A 12321-nucleotide genomic window follows, 5' to 3' on the forward strand; every position below is an offset into this window, starting at 1 on the left:
CCGCCGCCCCGCCAGCCCAGCGGCAGGACTCGGCGCCGCCGCCCCGCGACACACGTTTCACTGAAGCAACTTTTAACTTTTTCCTTTAAAAAAACTCATCTGGGCCAGGGCCGCTGCCCCGCCCGGCCCCCGCGGCGCTGACGCCCTGAGCAGCGGCCTCCTCCGTGGGCGCGACGCTCCCGCCAGTGGGGGGGCTCCGCAGTCCGGAGTGTACATGCGACCCCTCGCTTCTTCAGTCCGGTCCCGGTCCCTGAAGTCCTGCTGGAAAAACGTCCTCTGGCTGGCCAGGTGCCAGCTTCGGTTTCTTGCCTCATCTTCCTCTTCCTCACTCAGCACTTGGCCGTAGCTGCTGAAGGGGCTTGCGGGTTGCAAGCCAAGAACCACGATGGAGCCCTGCCTTCCTCAGACCTGTCTAAGAAACAGAGGCCTCCTGAGAACTGCTTCTGTCAACCAAACAAGAAAGATTAGGAAGCTAGAACAGAGCCCTCCTTCCAACAGTGCTAGCAGGGAGGATGAATGTACCAGTGTTGTGAGATTTCCCTAGCATAGCACCGGGAAAGGCTCCCTGCCTGCAGTACCAGCTCCAGCCCCTAATTCCTCTGCTTCCTGGACTGTTATGGAACAGGAGCAGTCTGCAAGGTGTGCAATGACATGGCCCTGACAATCTTCCCTCTTCCCAGTCTGCAGTGATAGCACAGATACAGATTTACACAAAGCCGCCAGCACCTCTCTTCATCCTCACCTGTTGGGATCAACTTCTGTACAGAGAAGAGGACCAGCCATTTACATAGGACACAATTTCATCTGCAGTTACCTGTATAGGCTGAACATTAACAAGGATACAAACCCTCCTGACCAGATCATGACACTTGTTTACCTTTCATTGTATATTCAACAGCCTAAAACAGTGTTTTTCTTCTTACTTTTTTTTCGAACATTTGAAGTGTCAAGTCCTAGCTTTTTACTTTGGGGAATTTGGGCATGTTTTTTCTGCAGGCCTAGCAGATTCTCCATCATTGCACTCTTTACATCAGGACTGGATATCTTTCTAAGATGCTATAGCTCAAACAGAAATTCTGGGCTTAATGCATTTATTGGGTGAAGTTCTTTGGTCTGTATTGTTCACGAGATCTGACTGAATGATAGTAATAGTTCCTTCCTGCCTTAAAAAAAATTGACAAAAAAAACCCAACAAACAACCCCCTCTCCAAAAAACTCTGTCTCTCCCTTCTTACCCCACTCCTTACACCCTATCTGGTTCATCTTGTAGAAGCCACGTCTGTGTGACCAGGCAAAGGCTATGAAGGGAAACACATGGAATCACCGCATCACAGGAAGGGTGAAACCCCCCCCAACATCCCTACAGGCGGCAGCAGCAGCAATCACAAGCTTCACCTCCAGATCTGGAAGCACTGAACAGATAAGGGACACCTCTGCAAAACTTATCACAGCACCCTGTGGAACCACAGACAGGATTACAGTGGATTTTTGCAGTGCCCAGTGGAGTTCCTGACCCACATGGTGTTCTGGCTGGAGAGTGAGTCCCCAGCCAGGCCCAATCATACAAGAGACCCTATTGAGTTAGCAAGTGCCCAGCCCCTGCCCAATGAGTAGATCCGTTTCCTTGCTGCCACCTGAATGATAATTGTAATCAGAGAGGAAAATATAGTGCACACACTAAAATAGTATCAAACACATACCTTTCCCCTAGCTCCTCTGTTCTGGTCTCTTTTCACTCCCCCCTACCTTAGTCTGTGCAAACCACACAATTAGACACTTTTTGTGTCCTCCTCCCGTGCATCTCCAAGCCTTTGTGGAGTCCTCACTGACCTAGTGCATCATCTCTGAACACTCCCCAACTGGACTAGAATAATAGAATATCAGGGTTGGAAGGGACCTCAGGAGATCATCTAGTCCAACCCCCTGCTCAAAGCAGGACCAATCCCCAATTAAATCATCCAACAGATTTTTGCCCCATATTCTTAAATGGCCCCCTCAAGTATTGAACTCACAACCCTGGGTTTGGCAGGCCAATGCTCAAACCACTGAGTTATTTCCTCCCCACGCCCCTTCTCCAAATCCCACAGGGCCAATTCAGTCAAGGTGGAAGGGGCTTATTCCTGTTGACAAGAAGGGGTGAATCTCAACAGAGGGGAAACTGAATTGGCCTTGTAAGCACTACAAAAAGTAATTTTCTCTCTGTTGAGATTCACCCCTTCTTGTCAACTGCTGGGAATAGGCCACTTCCACCTTGACTGAATTGGCCCCGTTAGCATTGCTACACACACACACACCCCCGCCCTTGGGAAGGCAACTCCCATCTTTTCATGTCCTGTAATATATATACACCTGCCTACTGTATTTTCCACTTCATGCATCTGATGGAAGTGGGTTTTTGCCCATGAAAGCTTATGTCCAAATAAATGTGTTAGTCTCTAAGGTGCCACAAGGACACCTGGTTGTTTTTGCTGATGCAGACTAACATGGCTACCACTCTGAAACCTGTCTCTTTTTTCAGTTAACTTCTGTTAGGCATCTGACAGCACTTTGGGTATAATCAGTCACATTGTTTTCTCCTCTTGTTCATGTCTCACATTCCTCTGCAAATAGAGCTGCTACAGCAGAGAGGGAAAAACACTTTAAAATATAGGAGAATAACTGAAAAACAAAAAAAATATCAGCAGGGGTCCTTGGGGGCAGGTGTGTGTGGAGAAGTGACAGACACTCAACCTAGAGCATCTAAGGGGCAGGTCTGGGGGTGTTAGGAGGGATGCACTCAAGTGAGGGGCCCTTAGGGAAAGGTGCGTGTGTGGGCTGAGGAAATACACTCAAAGCAGAGAGCCTCAGGAGGTGTTGGGAGAACACACTTGGTTTTGTTTTAAAGTTTCTAGACCTTATGGCTGTGAAGAAAGCCTTCCAAACATGACTGAATTATGGGCTGACAATTGGATTGGGGCCAAGGCTGCAGCCAACAGTTGGCAGATGTGAATTTAGTGATGGGTTAAATCCTAAACACAACAGCAGATTATGTATCAATGCCATTAACTATTTCACTGCTAATCACTTTAGCAGAAACATCTTGTGATGCTGGATGCAGTAGCAAATCTGAGGCACTTACCACCATCACATCAGTGGGGCGCAAGTCATGGACTAATAGTTGGCCACATGTAAAACTGATGGCGGGAAGTATGTGTAAGAAGTGTGCTGTTCTTTGTCGTGAAACCCTGCTGTCCCATCCTCCCTCCTCATGATCCATGTCTGAGCCTAGTGAGCAACTGAGCTAGCATCTTCTGTTATCTTCTTCCCCCTTTTACTGATCCTCAGACAGGATAAAAATTTCTCTCCCCCCCCACACTTAAAAAAAAGTATATTAAATACATTTTCTTTTTAAAAATCAAACCTGTTTAAAATTAAATTTGAAATTATGGCAACTTTTTAAGGCCTAAACTCCCCACATTCAATTAAAATCACTTAAATGAAAAATATGCTGCAACAGGGAGCCCTCCTCAAATTTTAATGAGTCAGAGGGTGTTACTTCTTTAATTATACACCGAATCAGTAGGAAACATTAACTTTTGAGGTCAACTCAAGTTTTATAAATATGCCACAACATCGTGAGCTGCATTAAGTAAGTATCTATATTATTGTCAGTCTTTACAATAGAAGGAATGCTGGTAGTCACATTTTTTCCAAATGGAAGTACTTTTAGTTTCTCTTGTGCAGAAAAGCTTTTGCCTTAATTACTTTTGGTTTCAGTTTAGGTAGCAGATGGAGAGACTGTTTTCTTCAGTTGGACTAGTTCAAAGTTGAGAAACCAAATGGAAGTTGAAAAAGCAGGAAAACTTGTTTTCCTCTTCTAGTCTGTGAATAAAAAACAGGTGGGAAAGGAGATCTACTAATTTTAAGAAGTTGAAGGATATGGGGCCAGATTGTCAGAGGTATTTAGGCACCTAAAGATGTAGACTACTTGATGTAGATGTAGGTACTTTTGGGTGCCTAAGCAGGTTGGGCAACTAATTCCTATGGATTTCAATGGAGTTAGGCACCTAATCCCACTATGCACTTTTCTATAACTAAATACTTTTGAGAATCTGGTCTGTGGTGATTAGAAACAATCAGCTCACTAAGCACAGTTAATTCCTTTGTTTAATATATTTAAAACATACTGATGTAACATGTTTTGATAAACTTACTTTTTTATGTCTCCAGCACATTTAAGATGGTTTTATTTAGCAAATAAAAACAATTTTAAAATGCCGTTTTGAGAATTTTTAATTGAATTCCAATTTCCATCCTAATGTAGCTTGACACAGATCACAAGTAGAAAGTCATCATCTAGTAAATAAGAATTGTGTCACTCACCATTTTCTAACACTCTGAAATTGGGGGACACAATGTATTCAGGGGGGAGCATGAGAAGCATTAGGAAAAAAATACTGCACATATTTTGCCCACACCAATGAATAACTAGTAAAGTTGATTCCTCCAGATCAGGGGTTCTCAAACTGTGGGTTGGGACCGCAAAGTGGGACTGAGCCCTGCCAAGGCTGGTGTTGGCCCTGGGCCGCAGCAAGTCTGAAGCCCAAGCCCACCACCCAGGGCGGAAGCCCAAACCCATGCCCCACTGCCCAGGGCTGAGGTTATATGCCCCCCACCCAGGGCAGAAGCTCTTGGACTTCATCTCTCCCCCAGCCTGGGTAGCAGGGCTCAGGCAGGCTCAGCCTTCTGTCCCCCCTTGTGGGTCACGTAGCAATTTTTGTTGTCAGAAGGGGGTCACAGTGAAATGAAGTTTGAGAACCACTGCCCCAGACATATCAGGTCTTCAGAAGGTGCTGTGCATTTTGATGGATTTCTGATAAATTTGCATAACATTATACAAAGTAGTTGCTAATCTGTACGTTAATCTGTTTGCTACAACACAGTGTGCACATTTAATTGTGAGCATCTACCACAATCACAGTTTTCCTTTTGCTCTTATTACTATGGATTGTTGGCTCATTCATGCAACAGGGAAAAAAACAAGTGAAAAACAAAAAAGCCTGTTTGAATCCTTTCTGTTTGAATCAATGCCTTACTGTTTTTAATATTTAGTGAGAATTGCATGTTGATATTTTTTTTAATCGGTATATGACTTGTGTGGTGGTGGGGGGAGTGTAAACTACTACAGACATAAAGAAGGGGGCGGTGATCAAATAAGTTTGAAAACTGTTCTAACAATAAAAAATGTAAAAATTAAGAATCCAAATGAATGTATGTTGATCTACATAATTGCTTAAATAAATGTGTATAGATATAGTGTATCCTCCTGGTGGGCAGAAAGTAGTATCAAATTTAGCAAGAAGTTTATATTGAGTTGCAATTCTACATATCAACCAATGTGAATGAACCGCTCTTTAGAAAAATAACTAAAAGTACAAATGCAAAACAAGATTAAAATCAATTATTTAAAGTTTCCTGCTTGTTGACTTAAATCATTAATAAAATCAGTGATTTAATTCACTTTGATTTAAGTCAAGCCATCCTACTGATTGCCAATGGCTATTTCAGTGCTGGTTCGACACAGCAGGGTGCAAAACACAGGAGCTCAGAGGGAGGAGGAGGAGTGACAGGGACAGGGTCTGGAGAGAGAGAAGATTTGCTAATGTAAATCTTAGGTTCAGGACTGGACAAGCAGGGAGGAACTACCACACAATTTCCCTTTGGAAAATTACTCTGCAGCAAGGTAAGGTTTGGGAGCAAAACAGATTTGCTGATGCAAGAGAAGCAGGGCTGGTGCAAGGTGGTTTTGCACCCTAGGCGAAAGGAACTTCCACCTTGCGCCGCCCCTTCCCCTCAGCCCAGGGAGCCCCCCCTGCAGCAGCTCCCTGCCCCAGCTCACCTCTGCTCTGCCTCCTCCCCAAGCATGCCACCGCTTCTCCCGCCTCCCAGGCTTGCGGCGCCAATCAGCTGTTTGGTCGCACAAGCCTGGGAGGGAGAGAAGCAGAGCAGGGCAGTGCTCAGGGGAGGAGGCAGAGCAGAGATGACCTGGGGCAGGGAGCGGTTCCCCTGTGCGCCGTTCCCCCCCCCCGGTTACTTGCTGCAGGCGGCCCTCCCCCCGGTCCCAGCTTACCTCCGCTCCACTGCCGCCCCCAACCACTTGGCACCCTAGGCAACCGCCTAGTTCGCCTAGTGGTTGCACCGGCCCTGAAGAGAGGGGTCAAGAACTTCAAGCCCTCCTTAGTCCCAAATAGCAGAGTGAAATTCCAAACAACAACTTCTGCTTCTTTCCCCAGACAGGAAGAAGAGCTCTGTGTAGCTCGAAAGCTTGTACCTTCCACCAACAGAAGTTGGTCCAATAAAAAGGTATTCCCTCACTTACCTTGCCTCTCTCAAATAGCAACTTGTAAGTTTCAACATGCTGCCATTGCAATGCTCAAGCAACTCATGCATTACTCCAGTGCTCAAGCAGCTACTCCAGTGCTTCCGCCTCTCTTCTCCCGTGCCCACATCCCCCTCACCCTTCAGGAGCAGAGATCCAAAGCAGGCGCCAGAGTTATGCACAGAGGCCAATGATCCCAGAGGAGCAACTGTGGGGTTAAGTAGCAGAGATTTCTCCCCACCCCCAAACAAAAAAAAGTTCTCTGAGCATAAGACCACAGGTGAGATTTCAGGCATAATGAATTTGTTTGGGTTAATATTTTGGGGGTTGGAAGAGGAGACAAAAAACAGGCTTATTACAAAAAAGTTTGTAACATGCTGAACTATGGAAAATCATAGAAATGTAGGCCTGGAAGGGACCTCAACAGGCCATCTAGTTCAGTCCTTAAGCATTATCTAGACCAGTGTTTCTCAACCTTTTTGATACCATGGATTAGTTTGCTGCCTTCCTAAACTGTGTCAGGGAGATTGCAAGGACCCCTGGGGCCAGTCCACGGACTGGTTGTTGAGAAACACTGATCTAGATCAATGGTTCCTAAACTGGGGTTTGTGAACCCCTGGGGTTTTGCAAAATGTTACAGGGGGTTCTCGGGGAAAAATTCCCTAATGGTGGACAGAGCTTTCCCTAGGGACCCCAGGCAGCATGGGGCCAGCACCCCAGAGCCCCTGGACTTCCAAGAGCTAAGCAGACCAAAGCAAGCATATCTATCACACTGAGGAGATTTAAACTTCAAGACTCTTTATAAGAAATAGAAAGGGAGGTGGATATTTTTTGCTGTTTTTAAAATTAAATAGGCAGCTAGTATTGTTTTTAAAATTATTATGAAGAACAAGTTTAAGCTTTGTTGTAACATGCGCTGTTTGCCTGGACTGCTCAAGACCTGAATGCTTGTGTAGGAGGAACTCTGAGTTGGCTTCTTAAATCACTTCATGCTATTTCACATCTGATACTCCTTGATGAAACGTAGGAGCCTTGTCTTATAAATGGGCTTATTCAAAGTGATACAAGCTACGAAAGATCTTGGAAGAGTGTTGCTGTTTTCATAATGTAATAAAAATACTGTAATTATAAATAATAATAGCATATAATAAGCATGTCAAAAAGAAATTTTATATTTCCAAGATCACTGCTTTTATAATTTATACTCAGGTAAAGGAGAAAATCCCTGGAAATGTTCATTTTTAGGAGGGGATTCATGAGACTTGACATTTCAGTGAAAGGGATTCACAGGTTGTTAAAGTTTGGGACCCACTGATCTAGACCATTCCTGACAGATGTTTGTCTAACCTGTTCTTAAAAGCCTCCAATTACAGAGGTTCCACAACCTCCCTAGATAATTTGTTCTAGTGCTATTCACTCTTACAGCTAGGAAGTTTTTCCTGATGTCTAACCTAGACCTCTCTTACTGCAATTTAAGCCCATTGCCTCTTGTTCTCCTTAACTACTGAGAACAGGACAATTTATCACCCTCCTCTTTTAAACGCCCTTTCTTACATACTTCAAGATTGTTATCACGTCTTCCCTCAGTCATCACTTCTCCAGACTAAACAAACCCAATTTTTTTCAATCTTCCCTCATAGGTCATATTTTCTAGACCTTTGATCATTTTTTATTGCTCTTCTCTGGACTTTCTCCAATTTGTCCACATCTTTCCTGAAATGTGGTGCTCAGAACAGGACACAATACTCCAGCTGAGGCCTTATCAGTGCAGAGTAGAGTGGAAGAATTACTTTGTGTTGCTTACAACATTCCTGCTAATACAGAGGAAGATACTTTCTCATAACAACTTGCCTTTCATCCTAAGGGATCCCAAAGACCTCTACAAAAGAGAAAAAGATGAACACCTCCCAAGGCTTGCTGCCCACACAGCAGATATGAGGACACTTCAATGACAGGGACAATAGTCTCAATACGAGCACAAGCAGCGCTGCACAAGAGTTTAGGGCTGAAGTGAATTGGAATGCTGTATCCTACCAAAACTGCATGGAGAATTTAGAGGGCAGAATGTGATAACCTGTGGCCCTAGCTCAGGTAAAGCCCACAAATGCTTGGGGCTGTTTAGTGACCACAGGTCACACAGGCTCCAACTTTATAGCTAGCCTGAAAGCTGGCAAATCTTGCAGCACAGCGTCCACTGACACCACCCTGGGACCTTGGTTCAGTACACATGCAGAATGTGGACCCCACCTTCCACAACTAAAAATAATCTTGATATTTCCAAAGTGGACTAACCCTGCAAGGTTGAGGCAGAGAAACGTCTTTCCAGGCTGACTTGAAGGATGTGCATTTCAGCTCTTCCAGACTCTGTTTCTGCGGTCGCTCTGCAATCATGACTTCTGGAGGCCTGGCACCAACACAACCTTAGAGCCCCCACCTCCTACCTCCTGCTATCTTTCCTCCTCCTTCAACAAGTCCAGTCTTGTTCAAGGGCGATCATACTGCTACCGTACCTACTGAATTAGGATCTTCATCCCTGGCTAGACACCTCTCACTCCATCCCCACCAACCCTATAACACAAACAGACACATTAGCAACATCAGGCACAGCCCCAAGGTCAGAGAACCTGCTTGCGCACCCCAGGCTTGCTACTTAGAGCCGAGAGAGCAAATACTGGTGCTCTAAGTCTCCTTGAATGAAACTAGCCCCAGACAGCCTGAAACAAGCTACTGTTACTTATCTGAGCCACAGAATCACCTCACCCAGAATCATAGCCTTCCCAGGCCCAGAATACACTAGCTCATCACCATCCCATAAGGATCTGTTTCATCACTTTTGGGGGGCTCAGACAAAAGTTTTTGCTTGCCTCACTGAGCTCTAGCTGCTTCCATCACCCTATCCAATGAAGGCTTCTTTCCTTCAGCCCCCACATCCCAGGCACACTTAATGAGCCCAGCCTCTATAGCTAGCCCTCATCTTCCTCCCGTAATCCCAGGACCAATCAAGTTGCAGGTCGAGCTTCTGGTTTCTGCACCAACCAAATGAACCATTCTCCCTCCTTAGCAGTTGGAATATCATCTCCTTTCCCCAACCCTGAAGCAACTTTGGTAAACAAACTCCCCACCCCCACCCCGAGCTTAGGGTAGTGGGTGGAATTAGCAATCTTATTGGGACCCAATAAACATTCTGCCCTTTCAGTAATGAAAATAACTAATGGACAGGTTGCACAGTGCTATGGCTGTAGCTACAGCCTAGGGCCCCTGAGGTCTAGTCCCAGTTCTGCCACAGGCTCCCTGTATTATCTTGGGCAAGGCATGTCAGCTCTTTCTGCCCCAGACTGCCCCAAACATGCCTAAGGGAAACTTAATCCACTAACATTAGTAAAGCACATTAAGCTCCTCTGGCGGGTGCCATTAGAGAGAGAAAAGCGTTATTTCTACAAGGGGTTCTCAGCCACTCTCTTTCTGAGGCCCCCACCTCCCAACCTGCTATAAAACTTCACAGCCCACCTGTGCCACAACTGTTTTCTGCATATAAACGAGAAAGTTACTCACCTTGCAGTAACTGAGGTTCTTCGAGATGTGTCCCTGTGGGTGTTCCACTCCAGGTAACAGTGCCAGGACGCACCATCACCTGGAGTGGAGCACCCACAGGGACAGCACTCAAAGAAGCAGCCAAGGCTGCCGTTAGGGTGATGGCTTTGGGTCTCATGCCACGGGGGCACGACAAAGCTAAGTTGCTCAGGCTTCAACTTCAGCCCATGGTGGTGAGGCTCGGGGGCCCCTGCTGCAATCCCATGCAGCAGGGCTTTGCCTTTCTGCCCTGGGCCCTAGAAAGTCTGATGCCAGCCATGCTTGGTGAACACCCTGAAACCTGCTCATGGCCCCCCAGGGCCTCTGGTTGAGAACCAATGATTTATACAATTTAATCTCATCAGGGTGCAAACTCCAGGATCCACATGGGGCAAAGCCAGCAACAGGCAGCAGCTCCTCACTTACTACCAGAAGCCAGATGCAGCGCCCCTTGCAACTTCAGTTAGTGACCACCACCACAGAGCAGGCTGACTTGGTTTAAGGAGTCTCTCTGTGTGTGAGAGGAGGAAGCCAACAGCACCTAGCTTCCAGAGGGTTTTCCGACACACAACATCCAGCAGCAAGAGGGAATTGATCTGCCTAATCTAACGCAAGCTACAGCGGGAAGCACACCAAGGCTGTGAGCAAAGAAATCTCCAAAGCTGAAAGCAAAACTAAACAGCCAACCTAACCCTATGGGCCTTTATGCTGCTTCCTAGTAAAAGGAGCCAACTGCTCTGATCCCTTTGCCACCTGCATCAGCTGTCCCGGGAGCCGGCAACTTCCATTCTCAGCCTAAACCCTTTCAAGTCAACTCACCCCCCTTCATCCAGGACGCTGCTGGGTCCAGTCAAACCTCAACCCAGGGAAATGATGTGCTCACCCCTGAGCTGCTCCGAGCATACCAAGTGCCAACTGATCCCACAGCCGGTCACATGAGCAGAAAGAGGGACAGAGGCTCACAGGCTACAGTGCCAGGCACCCTGGCGATGAGGGCAGGTCTCCCCGCAGGGCCTGAGAAAATCAAACACAGACACTGAAGCAGAGCAAGGTCCCCCAACGTCAGCAGCCCATCCAGCCCAGTCATCCCCCCACCCCCCCAATGGCAATACTAGACCAGCACAGAAGGTGCCAGCAGCCTCAGGCCCCCTTGCCCCCAGCACTGACCCAGAGCAGCATGAGGGGGACATCGTCCCAGCCTTCCCCTGCTGCCCCAGCGCAGGCTGATACTTGTGTCTGAAAGTGGCAGAAGGCTGTTAGCTGGGGAGGCGCGGGGGCTGCTAGCTTGGGAGGAGGAGACAGGGGACTGCCAGCAGAGAGGGCAGGGAGGTGGAGCTGGGGCCCCAGAGGAGGCAGGGGCCCCAGCAGTCAAGGCGCCCCGCCGCCCCCAGTTGTTTCTGGGCTGTGGGACCAAACAGGTTGCCCCACGTCACAGACCGAGGGAGCCAGGCGGGACCCACCACTCCGGGTGGCTCCGCTCCAAGCCAGCGCCGGGCCCACCCGCCATGCGCCCGCTGAGGCCAAGCCGGAGTCACCAACTTGGATCTGGCGCGGCCCCACCTCGGGGCTCCCCCCGCACCCAGCTCAGCCCCAGCACCTCCCCCTTCGGACTGTACCGTGCAGCAAAGGACGACAGGAATTGTAGTCAAGGGGGGTGTCCGAGCGGCCCCCCCCCACCAACCCTCTTCGATCCCTCCTAAAGTCACCCTCCCCCCAGCCTTGCCCCCATGTCCCCCCCCCATAACCTCACACAAAACCAGCCTCCCCCCGCCCCCAGGGAAGAGGTAGTAACAACATGAGGGGGGCAGAGTCTCCTTTCAGCGGATCCCCTTCAGCAGCACCGCCAGCTGCCCCCGTCCAACATGGGGTGGGAGGGAGGCAGCAGGAGAGGCCCCTTAATACACTGTAGCCAGCACCAGGAAGGGGGGTACTCAGCCCCCAAAGAAACCTGTTGTAAGGGCAGGATGCGCGGGAAACATCACCTGTTCCCGTGGTGGGGTCACTGGCAGGGCATGTGACTTTACAGCAGGACCCCGAGAAGGGAGTGAAGTTTCCCCTCTAGCCCAGATCTGCACAGGCCACACCCTCTTTGCCCAGATTCCACTGGCCCTGGATTTCCAAGCCTCGGAGTCCTTTCCCACCGCTGAAGGAAAGTGCTAGGTGGTTACTAGAGCGTGGCCTGGACAGAGCCTCCCGACTGGCTCATCATATTCAATTGTGGAGGGGTTGGTTAGTGCAGATCTCCAGGATCCTGTTCATGGTAAATATTTAATCATCTTCACCTCCAACCAATGGCAAGAAGGGCAGCAGCAACCCCTAAGGAGGCATTAACCCTTTGGCAAGGCAAACTTCCTCCCTTAAGACTCATGGTTTCCTTGTGCCTTTTGTCGTCT

The sequence above is a fragment of the Lepidochelys kempii genome, chromosome 8, assembly GCF_965140285.1.
Source record: "Lepidochelys kempii isolate rLepKem1 chromosome 8, rLepKem1.hap1, whole genome shotgun sequence".
NCBI lineage: Eukaryota > Metazoa > Chordata > Testudines > Cheloniidae > Lepidochelys > Lepidochelys kempii.